The 15695-nt window shown below is 43.5% G+C and overlaps 1 pseudogene; it reads right to left on the bottom strand.

The window, feature by feature from the left end:
* Nucleotides 1–9386: 9386 nt before the first annotated feature.
* LOC118910731 (cyclin-dependent kinase 1-like) lies at nt 9387–15364 on the bottom strand (annotated as a pseudogene).
* Nucleotides 15365–15695: the final 331 nt, after the last annotated feature.

Here is a 15695-nt window from a genome sequence, read left to right as displayed (position 1 = left end):
TGCCTGTTTCATATCAGAAAGTGACGTGAAAGTGGTCAGTGGAGCCAGATTCCAAACAAAGAGGCCCCCAGGAAGGGCTCTGCAGGTGTCTTCATCTGGCTGCCATTGCCTGAAAACAAGGCCCACAATCCATTGGTCTTATTTTCCCCCCAGAAAAGGGCAAACCTCCTAGGGGCTCCTGGGCTGGAGACCTAAGGCCCCATTTAGGGTCTCTGCTAACACACCCATTGCCATGGTCTTCTTTCCTGCTTCCTTAAGTCGTTTTTAAGAGAAGGTGCTGGGGTCCTCTCCTCCCTGTGTCCTGTCATGTTTGAGAACATCTGACTGTGACCTTATATGTGAACAACAATCTGTTGCAATTTGCAATTATGGCCAATGCTTTCTCTCTTCCTTTGCAGATATTTCAGTGTCTTCAGGCATTCAATGTTGCTGTGAGAAGTCTGAAGCCAGCCTGATATTTTCCCTCTTGCTTATTCTGTTTATTCTTTCTTTAGGTCTGAGGTTCCATGCTTTGACTAGGTTGTGTTTTCTTGATGTCTGTCATGACTTACTTATTTTGATTCTCTTTTTTTTTGATGTTCAGTGACTTAACTAGACTCTATCTTGATGTTTGTTGTTCTGGAATAATTATTCTTGGTATATATGAAGTACCATTTTCATTTACTGATTCTTCCTTTATGTCAGTGAAATTTTCCTGTATTATGTTTCAGAATATTTCTTGATTTCTATTTTTATAAACCTGAGGACACCAATTGCCCTTACATTTGACAATCTTTGTCCTTTACAGCCATCAACCCCTTCTAATTGCTTTAGTCTCTTTGTTTTCTTTTCTCATTCACTATGATTTACATCAGGTCTTCCCCCAATCCTATTAACTCTATTTTCATCTAGGTCTACTCCATTTCCTTCAGCAGTTTCTAATTTATTTGTTTGATTTGTAATAAGTTAATTTTGGTTCACAATTTGTTTCTATAGTTCTGTGAAATTCCTTGTCATTTCATTTTATTGTTCTGTCTTCTCCTATGTACTGATTTTATATTTTTATTGAGTTCTTCTACAGAATGAAACTCTCATGGGGAACCTTGTTCTGTTCCTTGGGTTGCTTTTCCCCCCCGACTGTTAGATTGGTTTTCTAATCGTCCCTGTTCTCTCTCTTCCTGGAAAGACAGGAAGGATCCGAGGCCCTTCCTGCCTCTGCTGTGACCCCACAGTGTGATGGAGAGGCTCCTACTTATTGGAGTTTTCCTATAGCTTTTTCTAGATCTGTGTCCTTGCTTTCCCAGGCTCTGCCTCCCGCAGTTGCAGGGTATTTGTAGGACTTCTCAGGAGTCTTTAGACTCAATCACTTTCTTACCTTCTACTCTTGATAAGAACGATGTAAGGAGCCACTCTTATCACGCCGGAATGTTCTCTCCTTCCCCAGTCACCAAGTTAGTGCTCTGCAGCGGGAGGTTCTATCCCTTTCCTTCTCTGGTTGCTGCTTGTGGCTTTTGGTTTGTTTCACTTTTTTGCTGTATTTCAGTGAAGAGAGAGAGTCAGTGTTCTTGTTCTACTCAGGCGATTACATCCAGAAGTCTGCATTGGTTTTATTATCAGAAGAAATACCATAGGACTATTAAAATAAAACAGAGATCTCAGTTATGTCTGGGTTCTCCACCAACTGTTCAAGTATGCTTTTGAGTACAATAATATCTGCCTGAATGAATAAGTTTAATAAGACCACCATTTTTAGCATGGCGGCTTGTTTGAAAACAGATTGGGACAGATATGTGGAGAGCAAGGTTGTACCACACCTTCTCTCATTACATGAGCTTCAACCATTCTAGACACCTTCCTATAGGGCTTCAAGCAATGTTCAGGTTTGCTTAATTGATTTTGCCTTTCATTATATTGAGCCTAGCTAACATTTCCCTTCTTTTGTGTGCACTTTGGAGATTTTCTTCTTCCTCAGGGAAGCTTCGGTTTTGCTCTCAAGACCTTTTGACTGACTGGGGGAGGCTCATCCCCATCATTGAGGGTAATCTTTACTTAAAGTCATCTGATTGTCGGTGTGAACTGCATCTACGAAACACCTTCGACACAACACCTAGATTAGCTTTTGATTGGGTAACTGGGTGCAATATTCTAGCCATGTTAACATAAAATTAACCATCACAAATGGGGAAGGAGTAGTGGGAAATAGAAAGGGCAAAATATCAGAGGAGTTTACTCCCTCCAAAATTTAACAGGTTAAAAACATGCTCCCGGTCCTCCACCCTGGAAGACATGACCAACAATGAGAACAGCTACATCTACACAGCTCAGTGAGTTCCTTGGAAATGCTTCACTGTGAAACTATCCATGCAAATGTGTGCTCTGGGCAACTGAGCACACTATACCTCCCTGCTGGAGATTCATGTACACAGTAGCATATGGGAACCATGAAAAATCCCACAGCAAAGAAACTTGCTTGTCTTTTTTATTTAATCTGACTTTTCTTAAACTCATTTGACCATGCAACCTTTTCTTTCTTTTCCTCATGTGACATCCAGCCACAGAGCATGCTTTTGGAAAGGCTGTCTTCATCTCCTCTCCCTAAACTGTTAGCCCCCTTTACTTGGGCACCGCTGAGGTTTCCCTGATAACACAAAAAGAATAACTTTTTCAGTCACTTGCTACACATAAATATTTCCTGCTTTCCTGGTGTTCATGAAGAGTATGAGATTGGCTGACACAGGAAAATGAAATTTTGTGGCTTCTGTCTTGTGCACATGACAAAACCTTTTAAGAGATAAACAATTCAAAGTCCTTTTTATCAAATCTTTGAGTGAAACAGTCTCTAGGAAAGTGCCACTTTGTATATCACTTGATGTACCAGTTGGCCCCCTCGGGAGTATCAGAACCCTGTGGGAAAGCTTGATCTTGCACACCTGTGAGCTGTACCCCAGGCAGTAGGGAGAGTGGTGCCATCAAAGTGCAATTGATCTCATCCAACAACAAAGTCCTTACTTAGTTCTTGAGTATTTACTGGAGGCTAAGCCATGTACATGTGTGTGTGCACATGAGAATAAATGAAGAGCTAATAGTTTGAGTTAATGGACTTTTTTGGGTAGGATTTAATCTTGTAACAGAGACCCCTCAAATAAGAATGCCTTAAGCAAGACTAGGGTTTATTTTTCTCTCATGTAACAGCCTATTCCTAGACCAGAGCTGTAATGGGGTTCCGAGGTGCAAGGGACCCAACTTCTGCCATTTCCAAGGTATTTCTCTCATCATTCATAATAGCTTAATACCATGTCCTCATTCCAGCTAGGAAGGAGGTGGAGATGGTGCCAGGAAGGGCACATTCCCTCCCTTGAAGGATGCAAGTCAGAAGTTTCATGTCACTTACTGTACATCCCATTGGTCACATAGCCACATATAGTTTCAAGGAGGGGAGGCTGAGGTAGATAATCCTTAGCTCATGTGGCCATGAAACCCACCAAGGAATCAAGGCTCCTGCTCTTTGGGGGCATGGGAGAGTAAATTTTTGGGGACAACTAATATTTTCTTCCATAGAATTTATAAAATGTGAAAAGTCTTTAGTAAGCCCTTGACTTTTTCTAAGCAAGCATGCACCACCGCCTGTTATTCCAGAGACTGGACTAAGGGATTTGGATTATAGGTAGGTAACATTCATACCTCTCAGTGGACAGGAACCACCCCAGGGTATGAAACATTTGAGGCTGACACTTCTGTATCCCAAGTACTTCCAAAGTACTTTTATTTTTAATAGCAACTTAACATATTGCATTCTAATTACTTCTGAGTGTGGATGTGTCTGCCTCCCCAATTATACTGTGCTCCTCAAGGGCGGGGACTCTGTTCTATGTCTGACTCATGGTAGGTACTTAGTAAACATTGGCTGAATCCAGTGGGGGGAGTTGACACCCACTCCCATTCCCACTTCTGCCTCCAGAATGACCTGAACTCTGACCTTTTGTGAATTAATTGGAAGGTATGGGACAAACACTAGCTGAGCACTCTCTTCTTGGGCTCTCTGGCTGTTGGTTGCTTAACCAAATCTAACCTCCTATTGGGAATAGCTGCTCCGGCTTCTGGAAGCCACCTGTTCTGGCTATCCATTGCTACGTATCAAACTACCCCAAAACTTAGCATCATGAAATAACCATTTGTTATGCTCACAGACTCTGTCAGTTAGGAATTTGGACAGGGCCCAGTGGGGATGTTTGTTTCTCTTCCACAATATCAGGGCCTTAGCTGGAAGACTCAGATGCTGGGGTGACTTGACATCTGGGGGCTGGAATTATCTGAAGGTTTCCTCACTCCTGTATCAGCTGTTGGTGGCTGTTGGCCAGGACTTTTGCTGGGGCTGTTACTGGAACATCTACATGTGGTCTCTCTTTGTAGCTTGGGCTTCCTTACAGCATGGTGACTGGGTTCCAGTGGTGAACTTCCTAGAAAAAAGAGTATTGCCTTAGTTTTAACTTGGGGAATCACACAGCATCACGTCTGCCATATTTTGTTCTGTGGCAGTCACAAAGACCCTTCCAAGATAAAGAGAAGAACTAGATTCTACTTGTTGATGGGGTGGTGGTGGCAAACTTATGGGAAGTGCATGTGTGACTGGAAATAAGAGTTGCAGCCATTTTTTAAAGCATGTTCCACCTGTTGGACTCATGCAGAGGACTGAGGAGTGAGGATTCCTAGATTCGCCAAGGGTTTCTGGCAGGAAGATGCCATCATTACATTCAGCCTGATTCCTGAGGGGCTCAGGAAAGAGCCAGGTGGTTTGGCAAAATCCCTGGCATCTCCCTGGCAAGCTGCACAGGAAAGTGGAAATCTCCCTTGACTGAGAGTCAAGAGGCCTGTGATTCAGGACAGGTGACTTGATCCACATGAGCCTCAGTTTCCCTGATCTGAGAGAGGAGAAGTTTGGACTAGATCAGTTGTTTTCTAATCTTTAATAACAGGATTCTTCTTCTAATTTGTATCGTTTTAAAAAAAAAGTTTAGGTTGAACCCAATATATGAACAGAATACAGGCCATTAAAAGGGATTTGAGGGATATACTTGCCCACTTGTCCTCTCTGCTCCCCAGGGATTCTTCGTGGAACTTCCACGCTCCTCAGAGCATGTTTGGAAAATCCCTGGACCAGGATGTTTTCTGAGGGTCTCCAGGATGGGATTGGGATGAGAGAGGAAAGGCCCATCTCTGGTCTCTCTCTCTCTCCTCAGAATAGTTTCTGCTTCCTTCCTGCCCCTGCTTGAACCCCACTCCCACCTCTCAGCCCCTGGCAGTGGAGTGTCAGGCAGGTGTTCTGGACGAGCCCAAGTCCCACAAATCTGGGGACCGCAATGTTTAAGGAGCAAGATTAAGGGATCCCTACTGGTGTTGTCTAATTCAGGGGCCCTTCCAGTGTCCTGTCATTTGTGCCAGACCAGCTTGGTCTGGGGAGCAGCTGGGGACATGGTATAATGGCCTGAGGGCTACAGAGACAGTGGCCTCCACAGTGCTACCTGCCGTCCTGGGCTGATGGCTCTGGGGGTGCCCAGAGAGGAGAGGCCCCAGCCTGCTCTCACCACCCTTTCCTTTTGCCCATGCTCAACTGCCTTTCCCCCCACTTCTCCCTCAGCTGTTCCCCCTCCCCAGCCCACTTCCACCCCCACTGTTTCTCTCCCACATTCTCTGCCCACTATCTATGTTTCTCCATCCTGATCTCTCTTTAAAAAAAAAAAAAATCAATCTACAGAGCGATTAGATTTGCAAATGAGCGGGCAGGAAACTGGGAACAAAGGGAACAAGAGCCGAAGAGGAGCAGGTATAATTACTGTAATTAACTCAAGCAGCAGGGACACATCCCCTAGTCGGAGGCTGCTGAGAGGCACTGCAGGGGAGGCGAGGGGAGCCGGCCTCCAGGCAACTCAGCCAACGTCCCCTCCCAGGGCTGGGGCGTCCTCACGGGGGGCCCCTGCTGGCCAGGAAGCTCCTCTTGGGGCAGGTGCCTGGGCCATGATCCGTCTCATCTCCTGTCCTGGGCTCCGCAGGAGCAGGGTGGAGTGGATCCAGGCTCAGAGAGCAGAGTGGAGCCAGGGGCTGGGTCCCCTCTTTCATCTCTTACCTGGATTCTTAGCTCTTTATCTGCTTTGTGACATCCTAAAAGCCTGCTCTAGTTTCCCTGGGATCCAAACATTTCTAGAGGCCTTGGAGGGGCAGCATGTCTCAGATCCGACAAAACCATTGTATGTGGGTCCCCAGTCATCCTGAACATACACCTCCTGGTGCTTGAGGCCTCCCAGGGCACCTTGACAACCTCACCTTTCACAGCTGCCGTCATTGCCTCATCCTCTAGCCGTGTCTGACCCTGAACATGCCTGGCATTCTCCTGTCTCAGCTTCCACACGTGAGGCCGTCCTTTCTTCCTGAGCACCCCTTTCCTAAATGCCAGCTGCTAAAATGTTATCCACCCTTTGACATACCTTTGAAACTCATCCCGCTTTGGTCAGGTCTGCAGTGACCTCACTCACCCTTCAAGAAGCCCATTGGTCTTGTCTAGTATATGGGCCTTTCCTCCCTACACCCCATCCCAACTCCTTTCCTTTGAAGAAGGCAGACAGACCCTGAGTTTGGATTCCTGAGTATACCAACTTTGGGGACCTGTCTCAGTCAGACCCCCTTCACTTGCCAGTGACAGAAACCACAACTCAAACAGAGGGGTTTATTGCTAGGAGCAACTGAGAAGCCCAGGGATGTTTGCAGTCAGGTTGGCTGCATCCAGGGCCTTGAACATGATCTTCAGCTCCCTCTTCCTCCTGTCCCCTTTCTGCAGTGCAAGTTTCACTCCCAGGTGGGCCCCTCCACAATGTGGAGCATCTCCAGGCTGTCGTCAGCCCTAGACAGCCATCCCGACGGCAGAGATTCCTTCCCAGCGTTCTAGCACACACCTGAGAGTTCATCTCACTGGGTTGGGTGGGGTCCAGAGACAATCACTGGGTTGGGGGAAATGAAACCCAGTGACTGGCCAGCCTGGCATCAAGTGATCCCCCCTGGAATCTGAGCAGGGAGTGGGGCCAGCTGTATCCAAACCACCTAGATTCCCAGTGGGGAGGAGTGGAGCCTCCAAGGGAAACAAGAACACAGCAGAGACGCTGCGCAGGTGGGAATGGCAGACGCTCACCCCTGTGTGGGGCACCCAGGTGAGGGCCCAGAGCCTGGAGATGCCCCGTATTCTTGCATGCCTCCCTCCCACCCTGATGCAGTCCTGGGCACCTAGACCAGGCTACGGTGAGCCACAAGCACAGATTGCAGACCACATCCAGGTGTGAGAACTAACTGGGTCACTTAACAGCCTGGTGGCCTTGGGGAGGAGGAGTCCCTGAACTCTGAGCCTCAGTTTCCACATCTAGAAGTTGGGGCTGTGAACATATCTATTTTACAGCATCATGAAAAATAAGGAGATAATATGTGTGGAAGTGCCTCCCACTCTCTTCTCAGTTAAGCCTGGCTTGCCTTCCTCCAATTATACAATCAGGAATTTAATTACCACTGAGGTAAGAAACAAGCCTTTGCCTTCCTTATTTCTGTGACATTATGCCCTCCAGGCTGCCTTCCGCCTCCCTAGGAATTTGTTTTTATTTTCTTGGCCAGTTCCTCTCACTTTTATGTCTCCCTACGCCTACCTTTTAAGTGATGTGCATGTGCAGGCCGCAGGGCATAGGGTCCGCACTGCGGGCTCGGGGCCTAAATGGCCACTGTTGGGGCTGCAGTTCAATCGCCTGCCAGAGTGTAACCCTAGGCGGGTTATTTAACCTCTCAGTGACCCAGCTCCTCACCTGTAATATGAGAAATCACAACAGTATCTACTGCAGGAGGCAGGATTTGAATGAGTTAATTTGTGTAAAGCATTTAGAACGGGGCTTGGTAGGGCGCATTATAAAAATGTTAGTTTTAATGTTCCAAATGGAAATACATCATGCTTCAGCACCAGGTTTCACTTCCCAAGATGTTTTACTCCCCAAGAATATTTCACTACTCTCCATTCTTGTTCCTAATTTCTTAATTCAGTCCCTGGTAATTTCAAGCATGGACACTCCCACATCCTCCTGACTGGTCTCCCCTACCTGGCTTGCCTTCTAATCTATTCTTCATTCAAAAATCTTATCGTATGCTTCCCTGATTTAACTCCTCCCCAGGCTGCTATAGAACCCTCACCTAGAGCACCCTGGGAATATCTCCATGCCAGCAGTTGTCACTTTGCGGAAGTGTCTGACTCCTCCATTATAAGTTTCTTGAAGGCAGGGACCTCATATTTGCATAGCTCTTGGCACAGTTTCTGGCACCTTATCTGTGTTCAGTGGTTGTTGGGTAAATCAACTGTGGTAATCCCTACAAGAATTTGTCAAGCCTTTTCTTGTTGTAAGTGACAGAAGTGGCTCTGGGCATGGCTGGACCCCAGTACTCAAATGACACGGTCAGGACCATATCTCTCTCCATCTGCAGGCTTTGCTTTCCTCTGTCTTGGTTTCATTCTCAAGCTGGTTCCCTGAAAATGACCACCAGCAGCTTCAATCTACTCACTTAGCAACTCCCATGATAAAAATGGCACCTCCTTCCCAACATTTTTAGCAAAAGTCTCAGCACACTCTCATTAGGCCAACTTACTTGCTATTCCAGGGGCATGAAATGCAGTGATTGGTCAGAAACACCAGAAATTTATTTCTCACAATTCTGGAGGTAGAAAGTCCAAGTTCAAGGCATCACCAGTGACTGGAGGGACCCACTTCCTGGTTCATAGATGGCACCTTCTCACTGCATCCACATATGGCAGAGCGGGTGAGGGATCCCTTGGGAGTCCCTTTTATAAGGTCACTATACAACGAGGGCTCCACCCTCATGACTTAATCCACCCCAAAGGCCCCATCTCCTCACAACATAGTAACATGCCCATCCCCGGCGCTGGGGAGTGGAGTCATTGTCACCTAAGACAAATGGAGGAGTGGGGCAGGAGCATCTCCCCAAAGTAAAAATGGGGAGCTCTTTCCAGAAACATGGGTCAGCGAGAAGCAAAAACAAAATTTGTACAGAAGTGCCAGGTACTGCTAGTTCTTGTATAAACATTTCAATGAATCTTGATAACAATCCAAAGAAATCCATTCCAGCAATGAAAACACCTAGGTTTGGAGTGGCTGAGAGACTTGCTGGACTTTATACAGCCTCTTGGAGGTAGAGTCAGAGTCTTATCCTGACAGTGTGCCTCCAGAAATTTCCCCCTTTGAAAAGTTTTTAGAAAGGAATACATATACACAGTAAAAATTCTAAACAGTGCAAAGGGTGCACAGTGAACAGGTTTACACTTCAAGCCCTGGCCCTAAGTCCCTTCCTGCTGCCACCAAGGCCAAAGGTGCCCATTACTCCATCATGGCCAGAAGTAGTGTAACTTCCACCAGATTTTTCTTATTCCTTCCAGAGATATGCTGTGTATCAGCAAGCATGTATAGCCCCTCCTTTATACGTATGGTACCCTCTGCACACACTCTTTGCACCTTACTTTTGTCACTTATTATCCTATGGATTGTTCCATATAGATTGACCTCATTCTTTTAAAGGCAGAGTCTGCACTCCTAACCCTACCATATTCTGCCTCAGTGACTGACAGATGAGTTGTTATTGGCCATAACTGATGTTTGACAAATAGTTGACAAGTCAGATACATTGTGTTGAATTTGTGCCCAGGTGACTGGACTCTCATGTTCTGATGTCTGGAGGAAACAGGAGGTGTCATGTTCGGTTTGGAGTCCTTTGTGTTCCAGACTGTTCTGTCCCCTCCTTTCATTCTCTGAAATGGTTCCTCTTACCTCCTGGCCTACCATAGGCTTAGACACAGTAATATGTGAACCTCAGCTCTCCTCTCTCCTCTCCCATCTCATAAGAATTCAATTTACATGACAAAACCACATCCAATGTGTAAGAAGAAGCACATCTGTACCTGTTTGGGGGAGCACCATAAGGTGATAGGAGGGGTGCCTGCATTGTGCTTGGCATCTACCAGCTCAGCAAATGCTTTTTAGATGAACTTGGGATTGACTTGTGTCTTGTGCAATTATGATCTAGTTCCCCTCCCCGCAAAACTCCTGGTTGTCTAACATCTAGTTAGAACCTATTAAGTGATGTTGTCAAAGATGAGTATACGGAGATATTTGTTGAAATTCCTAAATGTTTATAGCAACAGAATAGTTAAAATAAATGGTGAAAGATTTGAATATAACATCAGTATTGTCTTAGTCTGTTTGGGCTACTATAACTAAAGCACCATAGACTTGGTGGCTTATAAACAAAAATTTATTTCTCATAGTTCTGGGGGCTGAGAAGTCCAAGATCAAGGTGCCGGTATATTCAGCGTCTGGTGAGATCTGCTCCCTGGTTCATAGATGCCCATCTGCATGCTGAGTCCTCAGCTGGCGGCAGGGCAGGACAGGGCAGCTCTCCGGAATCTCTTTAAAAGGGCACTAAACCATTTGTGAGGGGTCTACACTCGTGACCTAGTCAGCTCCTAAAGGCCCTACCTCTTAACACCATCACACTGGGGGTTAGGATTTAGCATGTGTATTTGTATGTGTGTGTGAGGGGCGAGGGGAGCACAAACATTCAGTCTACAGCAAGTATATAGATCTTAAAAATGTGTGTTTGTTTGTGTGCGATATAGGTTAACTTGGCCCCCAAGTACAAGTCAACCACTTCCGGGTTTAAACCGACTCTTCCCTTACCACTATCTTGGGAAGCTAACACACATCATGAGAGACCAAGTCACTGTTTCCCATCTCTTCTGGTTCTCACAGCAGCATCACACGATGCCTTATTTGCCTCATTTCTAGTTCATGAGCATAAAGCTAATGTATGGAAGGACTAGGATTTGAGTTCAGATCCTTCTGACTCTAAAGCCTGAGCTCCAGCTGCCCATGGGGTTAACCCATTGTTCCCGAGCGTGCTCTGCTGAGCTCTACTCTTACTGAATGCCACAAGGAAAACGGGGTCCCTGTGTTCAGGGGATGCTTGCATTTTGTTCTTGAGGTAATTTCATTTCTGTTGGGAGGTAAAGTGATAGCATCTGGCTGTGGCTGAGAGAAGAGTGTTTTTTATAGATGGTGGTTAGGTTGAACCTTGGAATCATTCCATGGGCACTGATCCATTATGTGATCTGAATATAAGATGGCCCTTTCTACACACTGCCTGGGCCATGGAAATTTGACATACGAGTGAGGAGGGCTTCAGAAATACTAATTTTGGCCTACCCCTTCATTTTTACAAATGAGGAAACTGAGGCCTCTAAGCTTTGTACTATATAAATTTTAGTAAAGCTTGCTGAGCCCGTAAGAGAGCTCTGGGGCTCTGACTTACGTTTGGGGAATACTAACTCTATCAACTTTATAGTTGATGCTCATTCAATTTTCCCACATGTGTAAATTCTTTGAATGAATAAACAAATGTACAGTGTTTATCGAGCACTTACTGAGTGCCATGTACCATACTAGGCCTTTCTCATGCTATTTTAGGCTCCACCACAACTCAGGCATATGCTCTTGATAGTTACACAAGCGAAATGGAAACACATGTCTGCACAAAGACCTGTTGCACCACATTAGTTGAAGTTTTTTTTCCTTAACACATTCCTAACTGATGTTGTAATGATGTATGATAACATAAAGGAGATAGGAAGTTCAACAGTACAAATAGACTCTTGAACTCAAAGTGGGGAGAGAGAATAACGATCTAGTCAATAAACCCTCATCATAAACAAACACTAATTGATAGCTTTTAAGTGCACAGCCCAGAATAAAATGCCAAGAGGACTGCAGAAATACTGCAGGACTTGGTATCTACCCCAGGATAGATCTGAGTTCAAATCTTAACCTTCTCTTCACAAGCAACCTGACTTTGGAAAATCCTAGCTGAGCCCCAGTTTGTGTATCAGCAAAATGGAGACCATATATCCCAAGTAAATATTCAACTCAAAAAGAAATTGCTGAATTTTTCCAAAGTTCTGTATGATTTTTCATTTGTACAAACAAGTTATGATATTTTCAGTTGTTGCACTTCCCTGCCAGCACTTGGTATTGTTTCTTTTTTTAATTTTAGCTGTTCTAGTGGGTGGTAGTGGTGTCTTGTGGTTTTAAATTGCATTTACTCAATGACAATAATGTTGGGCATATTTTCATTTGTATATTTGCCATTTGCATTTCTTCTTTTGTGAAGTGTCTGTTCAAATTTTTTGCCTGTTTTCAATTGAGTTAATATCTTATTATTGAGCCATAAGAAATCTTGGTACAAGATCCCAAATGCAAGCCTTTTGTCAGATATATGTATTGCATATACGTTTTTTCTGCTCATGGCTTGGCTTTTCTTTCCCTTTTAAAAATGCTGTCCTTCGAAGAGTAGGAAGCTTTTATTTTGACATAGTTCAATTTATCAATTTTTCTTCCTTTTAGAGTTTGTGCTTTTTGTGTTTTGTCTAAGACTTCTTTGCCTATACTAAGGTCATAACATTTTCCTCCTATGTTTTCTTCCAGAAGTTTTTAGTTTAGCATTTACATCTAGGCAAATGATCACTTTTAAGTTAATTTTTGTTTATAGTGTAAAGCAATGTTTGAGCCTTATTTTCTTCTAAGATGTTCAATTGTCTTAGCAACATTTGTTGAAAATCCTTTCCTATTGGCTTACTTTGGCATTTTTTTCAAAAATTAATTGACCATATATGAGTGGGTTTATTTCTGGACTCTTTATTCTATTCCATTGATCTATATGTCTATCCTATGTTAATAGCACACTGTCTTTTTTATTGTAGCTTTATGGTAAGTCTTAAAATAGTGCAGTTCTTACACTATTTTAGGATGTAGTGTAGGAGGTAGTCTAAGTCCTCCAACTTTGTTCTTCCTTTTCAAAGTTGTTTGGCTATTTTAAGTCCTTAGCATTTATATACAAATTTTTTTATCAGTTTGCCAATTTCTATTAAGAAAAAACCTGGTGGCATTGTGATTGAGATTGTATTAAATCCCAATATGTTGGGAAGTACTGACATTTTAATAATAGTGAATCTTCCAGTCCATAAACATTGATGTATCTTCATTTATTTAGGACTTCTTTAAGTCTCTCCAGGGTTATGTTGTCATTTGCAGTGTAGAGATTTAGCATATATTTTGCTAAATTTACCCATAAGTGTTTTATGTATTTGGGTGCTATTGTAAGTGGTGTTTCTGGTAGCCAGCCTCCAGATTGGCCCCAGTGCTCCTTTCCCTCTGTGTATTCATGCCTTTGTGCAGTACCCCTCCCACCTCCTGCTCACCCCCTCCCTGCCACACACACACAAAACACACGGTACCAGGCTTGATTCGTGTGACCAGCAGAATGTGGCATAAGTGATGCAATGCCTCTCCTGAGACTAGGTAATAAAAGGTACCATGACTTCTTCACTCTCTCTTGCAGTGCTTGCTCTGGAAGACACGAACAGCTCTACTGTAAGGCCCAAAGTGGTGAAGAAAGTCTTTCATAAATGAGGAACTGAGGCATCTACCAACAAGAAGTGAACGAGTGATCGGGGAAGTGGACCCTCCAGCCCCAGGCAAGCCTTCAGATGACATCAACTCTGGCTAACACCTTGGCTGCAACCTCCCAAAGGACCCTGAGCCAGACCACCTGGTGAAACTGCTCCCAGACTCTGACTCTCAGAAACTGTATGAGAGGAGAAATGTTTGTTGTTTCAAGCTGCTAATTTGGTAATTTCTTATATAGCAACTGAGAACCAATATAGTATCTTTTTAAAAAAATTAATGTTAGTCTATTTTATTTCAACTTCTAGTTCTTTGTTTTTAGAATATAGAAACCTCCCCCTTTTTTTAAAAAATAAGAACCTTTTACCCCATGTCCTTGCTAAAACCATCTCTTCTGCAGATATCCTAGAATTTTTCTACACAGGCAATCATGTCATCTGTGACAAAGACGGTTTTGCTTCTTTTCAAATCTGGATGCCTTTTGATTATTCTACTGCCTTGTTAACCTTGCTTAGACTTTCAGTATGATGTTGAATAAAATGGGGAGAACAGGTACCCTTGCCTTGTTCTTGATCTCAGAGGAAAGCTATTCAGTCACTTGCTGTAAGTATGATCTTAGCTATAGGTTTTCCAGAGATGCCCTTTAGCAGGTTAGGGAGTTTTCTTCTGTTCTTAATTCACTGAGAAGTCTTTTTTTTTTAAATTCCTGATTTCTGTCATCAATACTAGATTTATAGTTTTATTATAGTAACAAATACTTCTTTCAATATGATCCACACACATACACAGAATCACTATTTTTAAATTGATTTATTTCTTAAGTTACACTTTTGAAAATAGAAGATGAAGTTCAGCTTGAGTTTTACAACATAGAAAAGACCACATAGGACAAAAATAGAGTTAACAGTAAAAATGTATCTATTTGTTTTTGATACAACCCGTGGGAACTTTTTGTCAGAAAGCTACATCTTCTTAATCTGATTCTTCAAATCGTTAAATATGGATGATTTAGTGCCATTTTTGCCAGAAACTGGTTAGGTAGGATTAACCTGACAACATACTGACATTTTTGAGAGCAAATTCAAGCCATTTTCAACTAAGTGTTTGACATGGAGTGCTAGGCTTCCTGTTCCCACTTGGGAAGTGCACTCTCACAGTCCTGTACAGATTCTACTTCTGGCCATACTTCATTATTGGGGGTGCCCAAGGCTCTGACGAGTTGATCAATTTCTGAACCCACAAGGAAATGTGGCTAATTCGTTGCCAATTTGACAAATACAGTGTCTATACTCCATATGTAACTAGAGTTGAGCAGTGAGCTGACCACAGCAATACTTCTGGACATCTATACCGGAGTGTTACTACTTCATGCCTACATACTCTAATAGGTATTCTGAAAGTTCTGGCAAGGCCCAAGCCAGCCAGTTTAGTTGTTCCTTTGTTACAATAGGTTTTGAGGTTTTAAGTCTCTGTGAAGAGCTCTTCTAGAGTGACAAAACACCGTTACTTGATTTGGTACAAATAACACTTAACAAGTGAAGAATCCATGAACTGATCAGGAGCAATAGAATGCAAGTGTTTGCTGAGAGCCAAGGAATTTAAGGATGAAATGCAACCTGGAATTCTGCATAAGCACATCTTGAAAACGAATTGTAATTGGATGACAAAGTTCTTTTAACAGAGAAGTTTCTTGAACTGCAGTATTAAGAAGCCCTGCCTCTTTACTTTCTAGTCTGACTGTCTTCCTGGCTACCACCTGACCTGTAGTTTTGTGTCTACCTTCATATGTCTAGCTCCATAGTTGGACCTTCTCCAAATTTCTCTCTTTTGGTATAATATCCCATAGTTGCTTAATAAGTTTGACAGATCCTGGCTTATTCTATGCTTGTGGGGAGGTGGGGTTGGGGAGGTGGGAGTGAGGTGAAGGCACTGGTGGCAGCTATTTCTTAAATGTCTAAGAGCTCTGAGAACTTTTATTATGAGTCAGTTTCTAATACTCCTTCTGAGCCTATTGAGATAATTGCACCTTACTTTTTTCTTTTTATGTTTTGCTAATATGGTGAGTTACCTTGATTGACATTTGAACCAACCTTGCATTCCTGAGAGCCCACTTGGTCATCATGTGTGAATTATTTTTTAAAACACTTAATGAATACTTTTTTATTTTCTATTATT

The sequence above is a fragment of the Manis pentadactyla genome, chromosome 11 (assembly GCF_030020395.1).
Source record: "Manis pentadactyla isolate mManPen7 chromosome 11, mManPen7.hap1, whole genome shotgun sequence".
Classification (NCBI taxonomy): domain Eukaryota; kingdom Metazoa; phylum Chordata; class Mammalia; order Pholidota; family Manidae; genus Manis; species Manis pentadactyla.
Note: the sequence above shows the minus strand (reverse complement) of the source record. Positions and strands in the feature narration are given on the sequence as shown.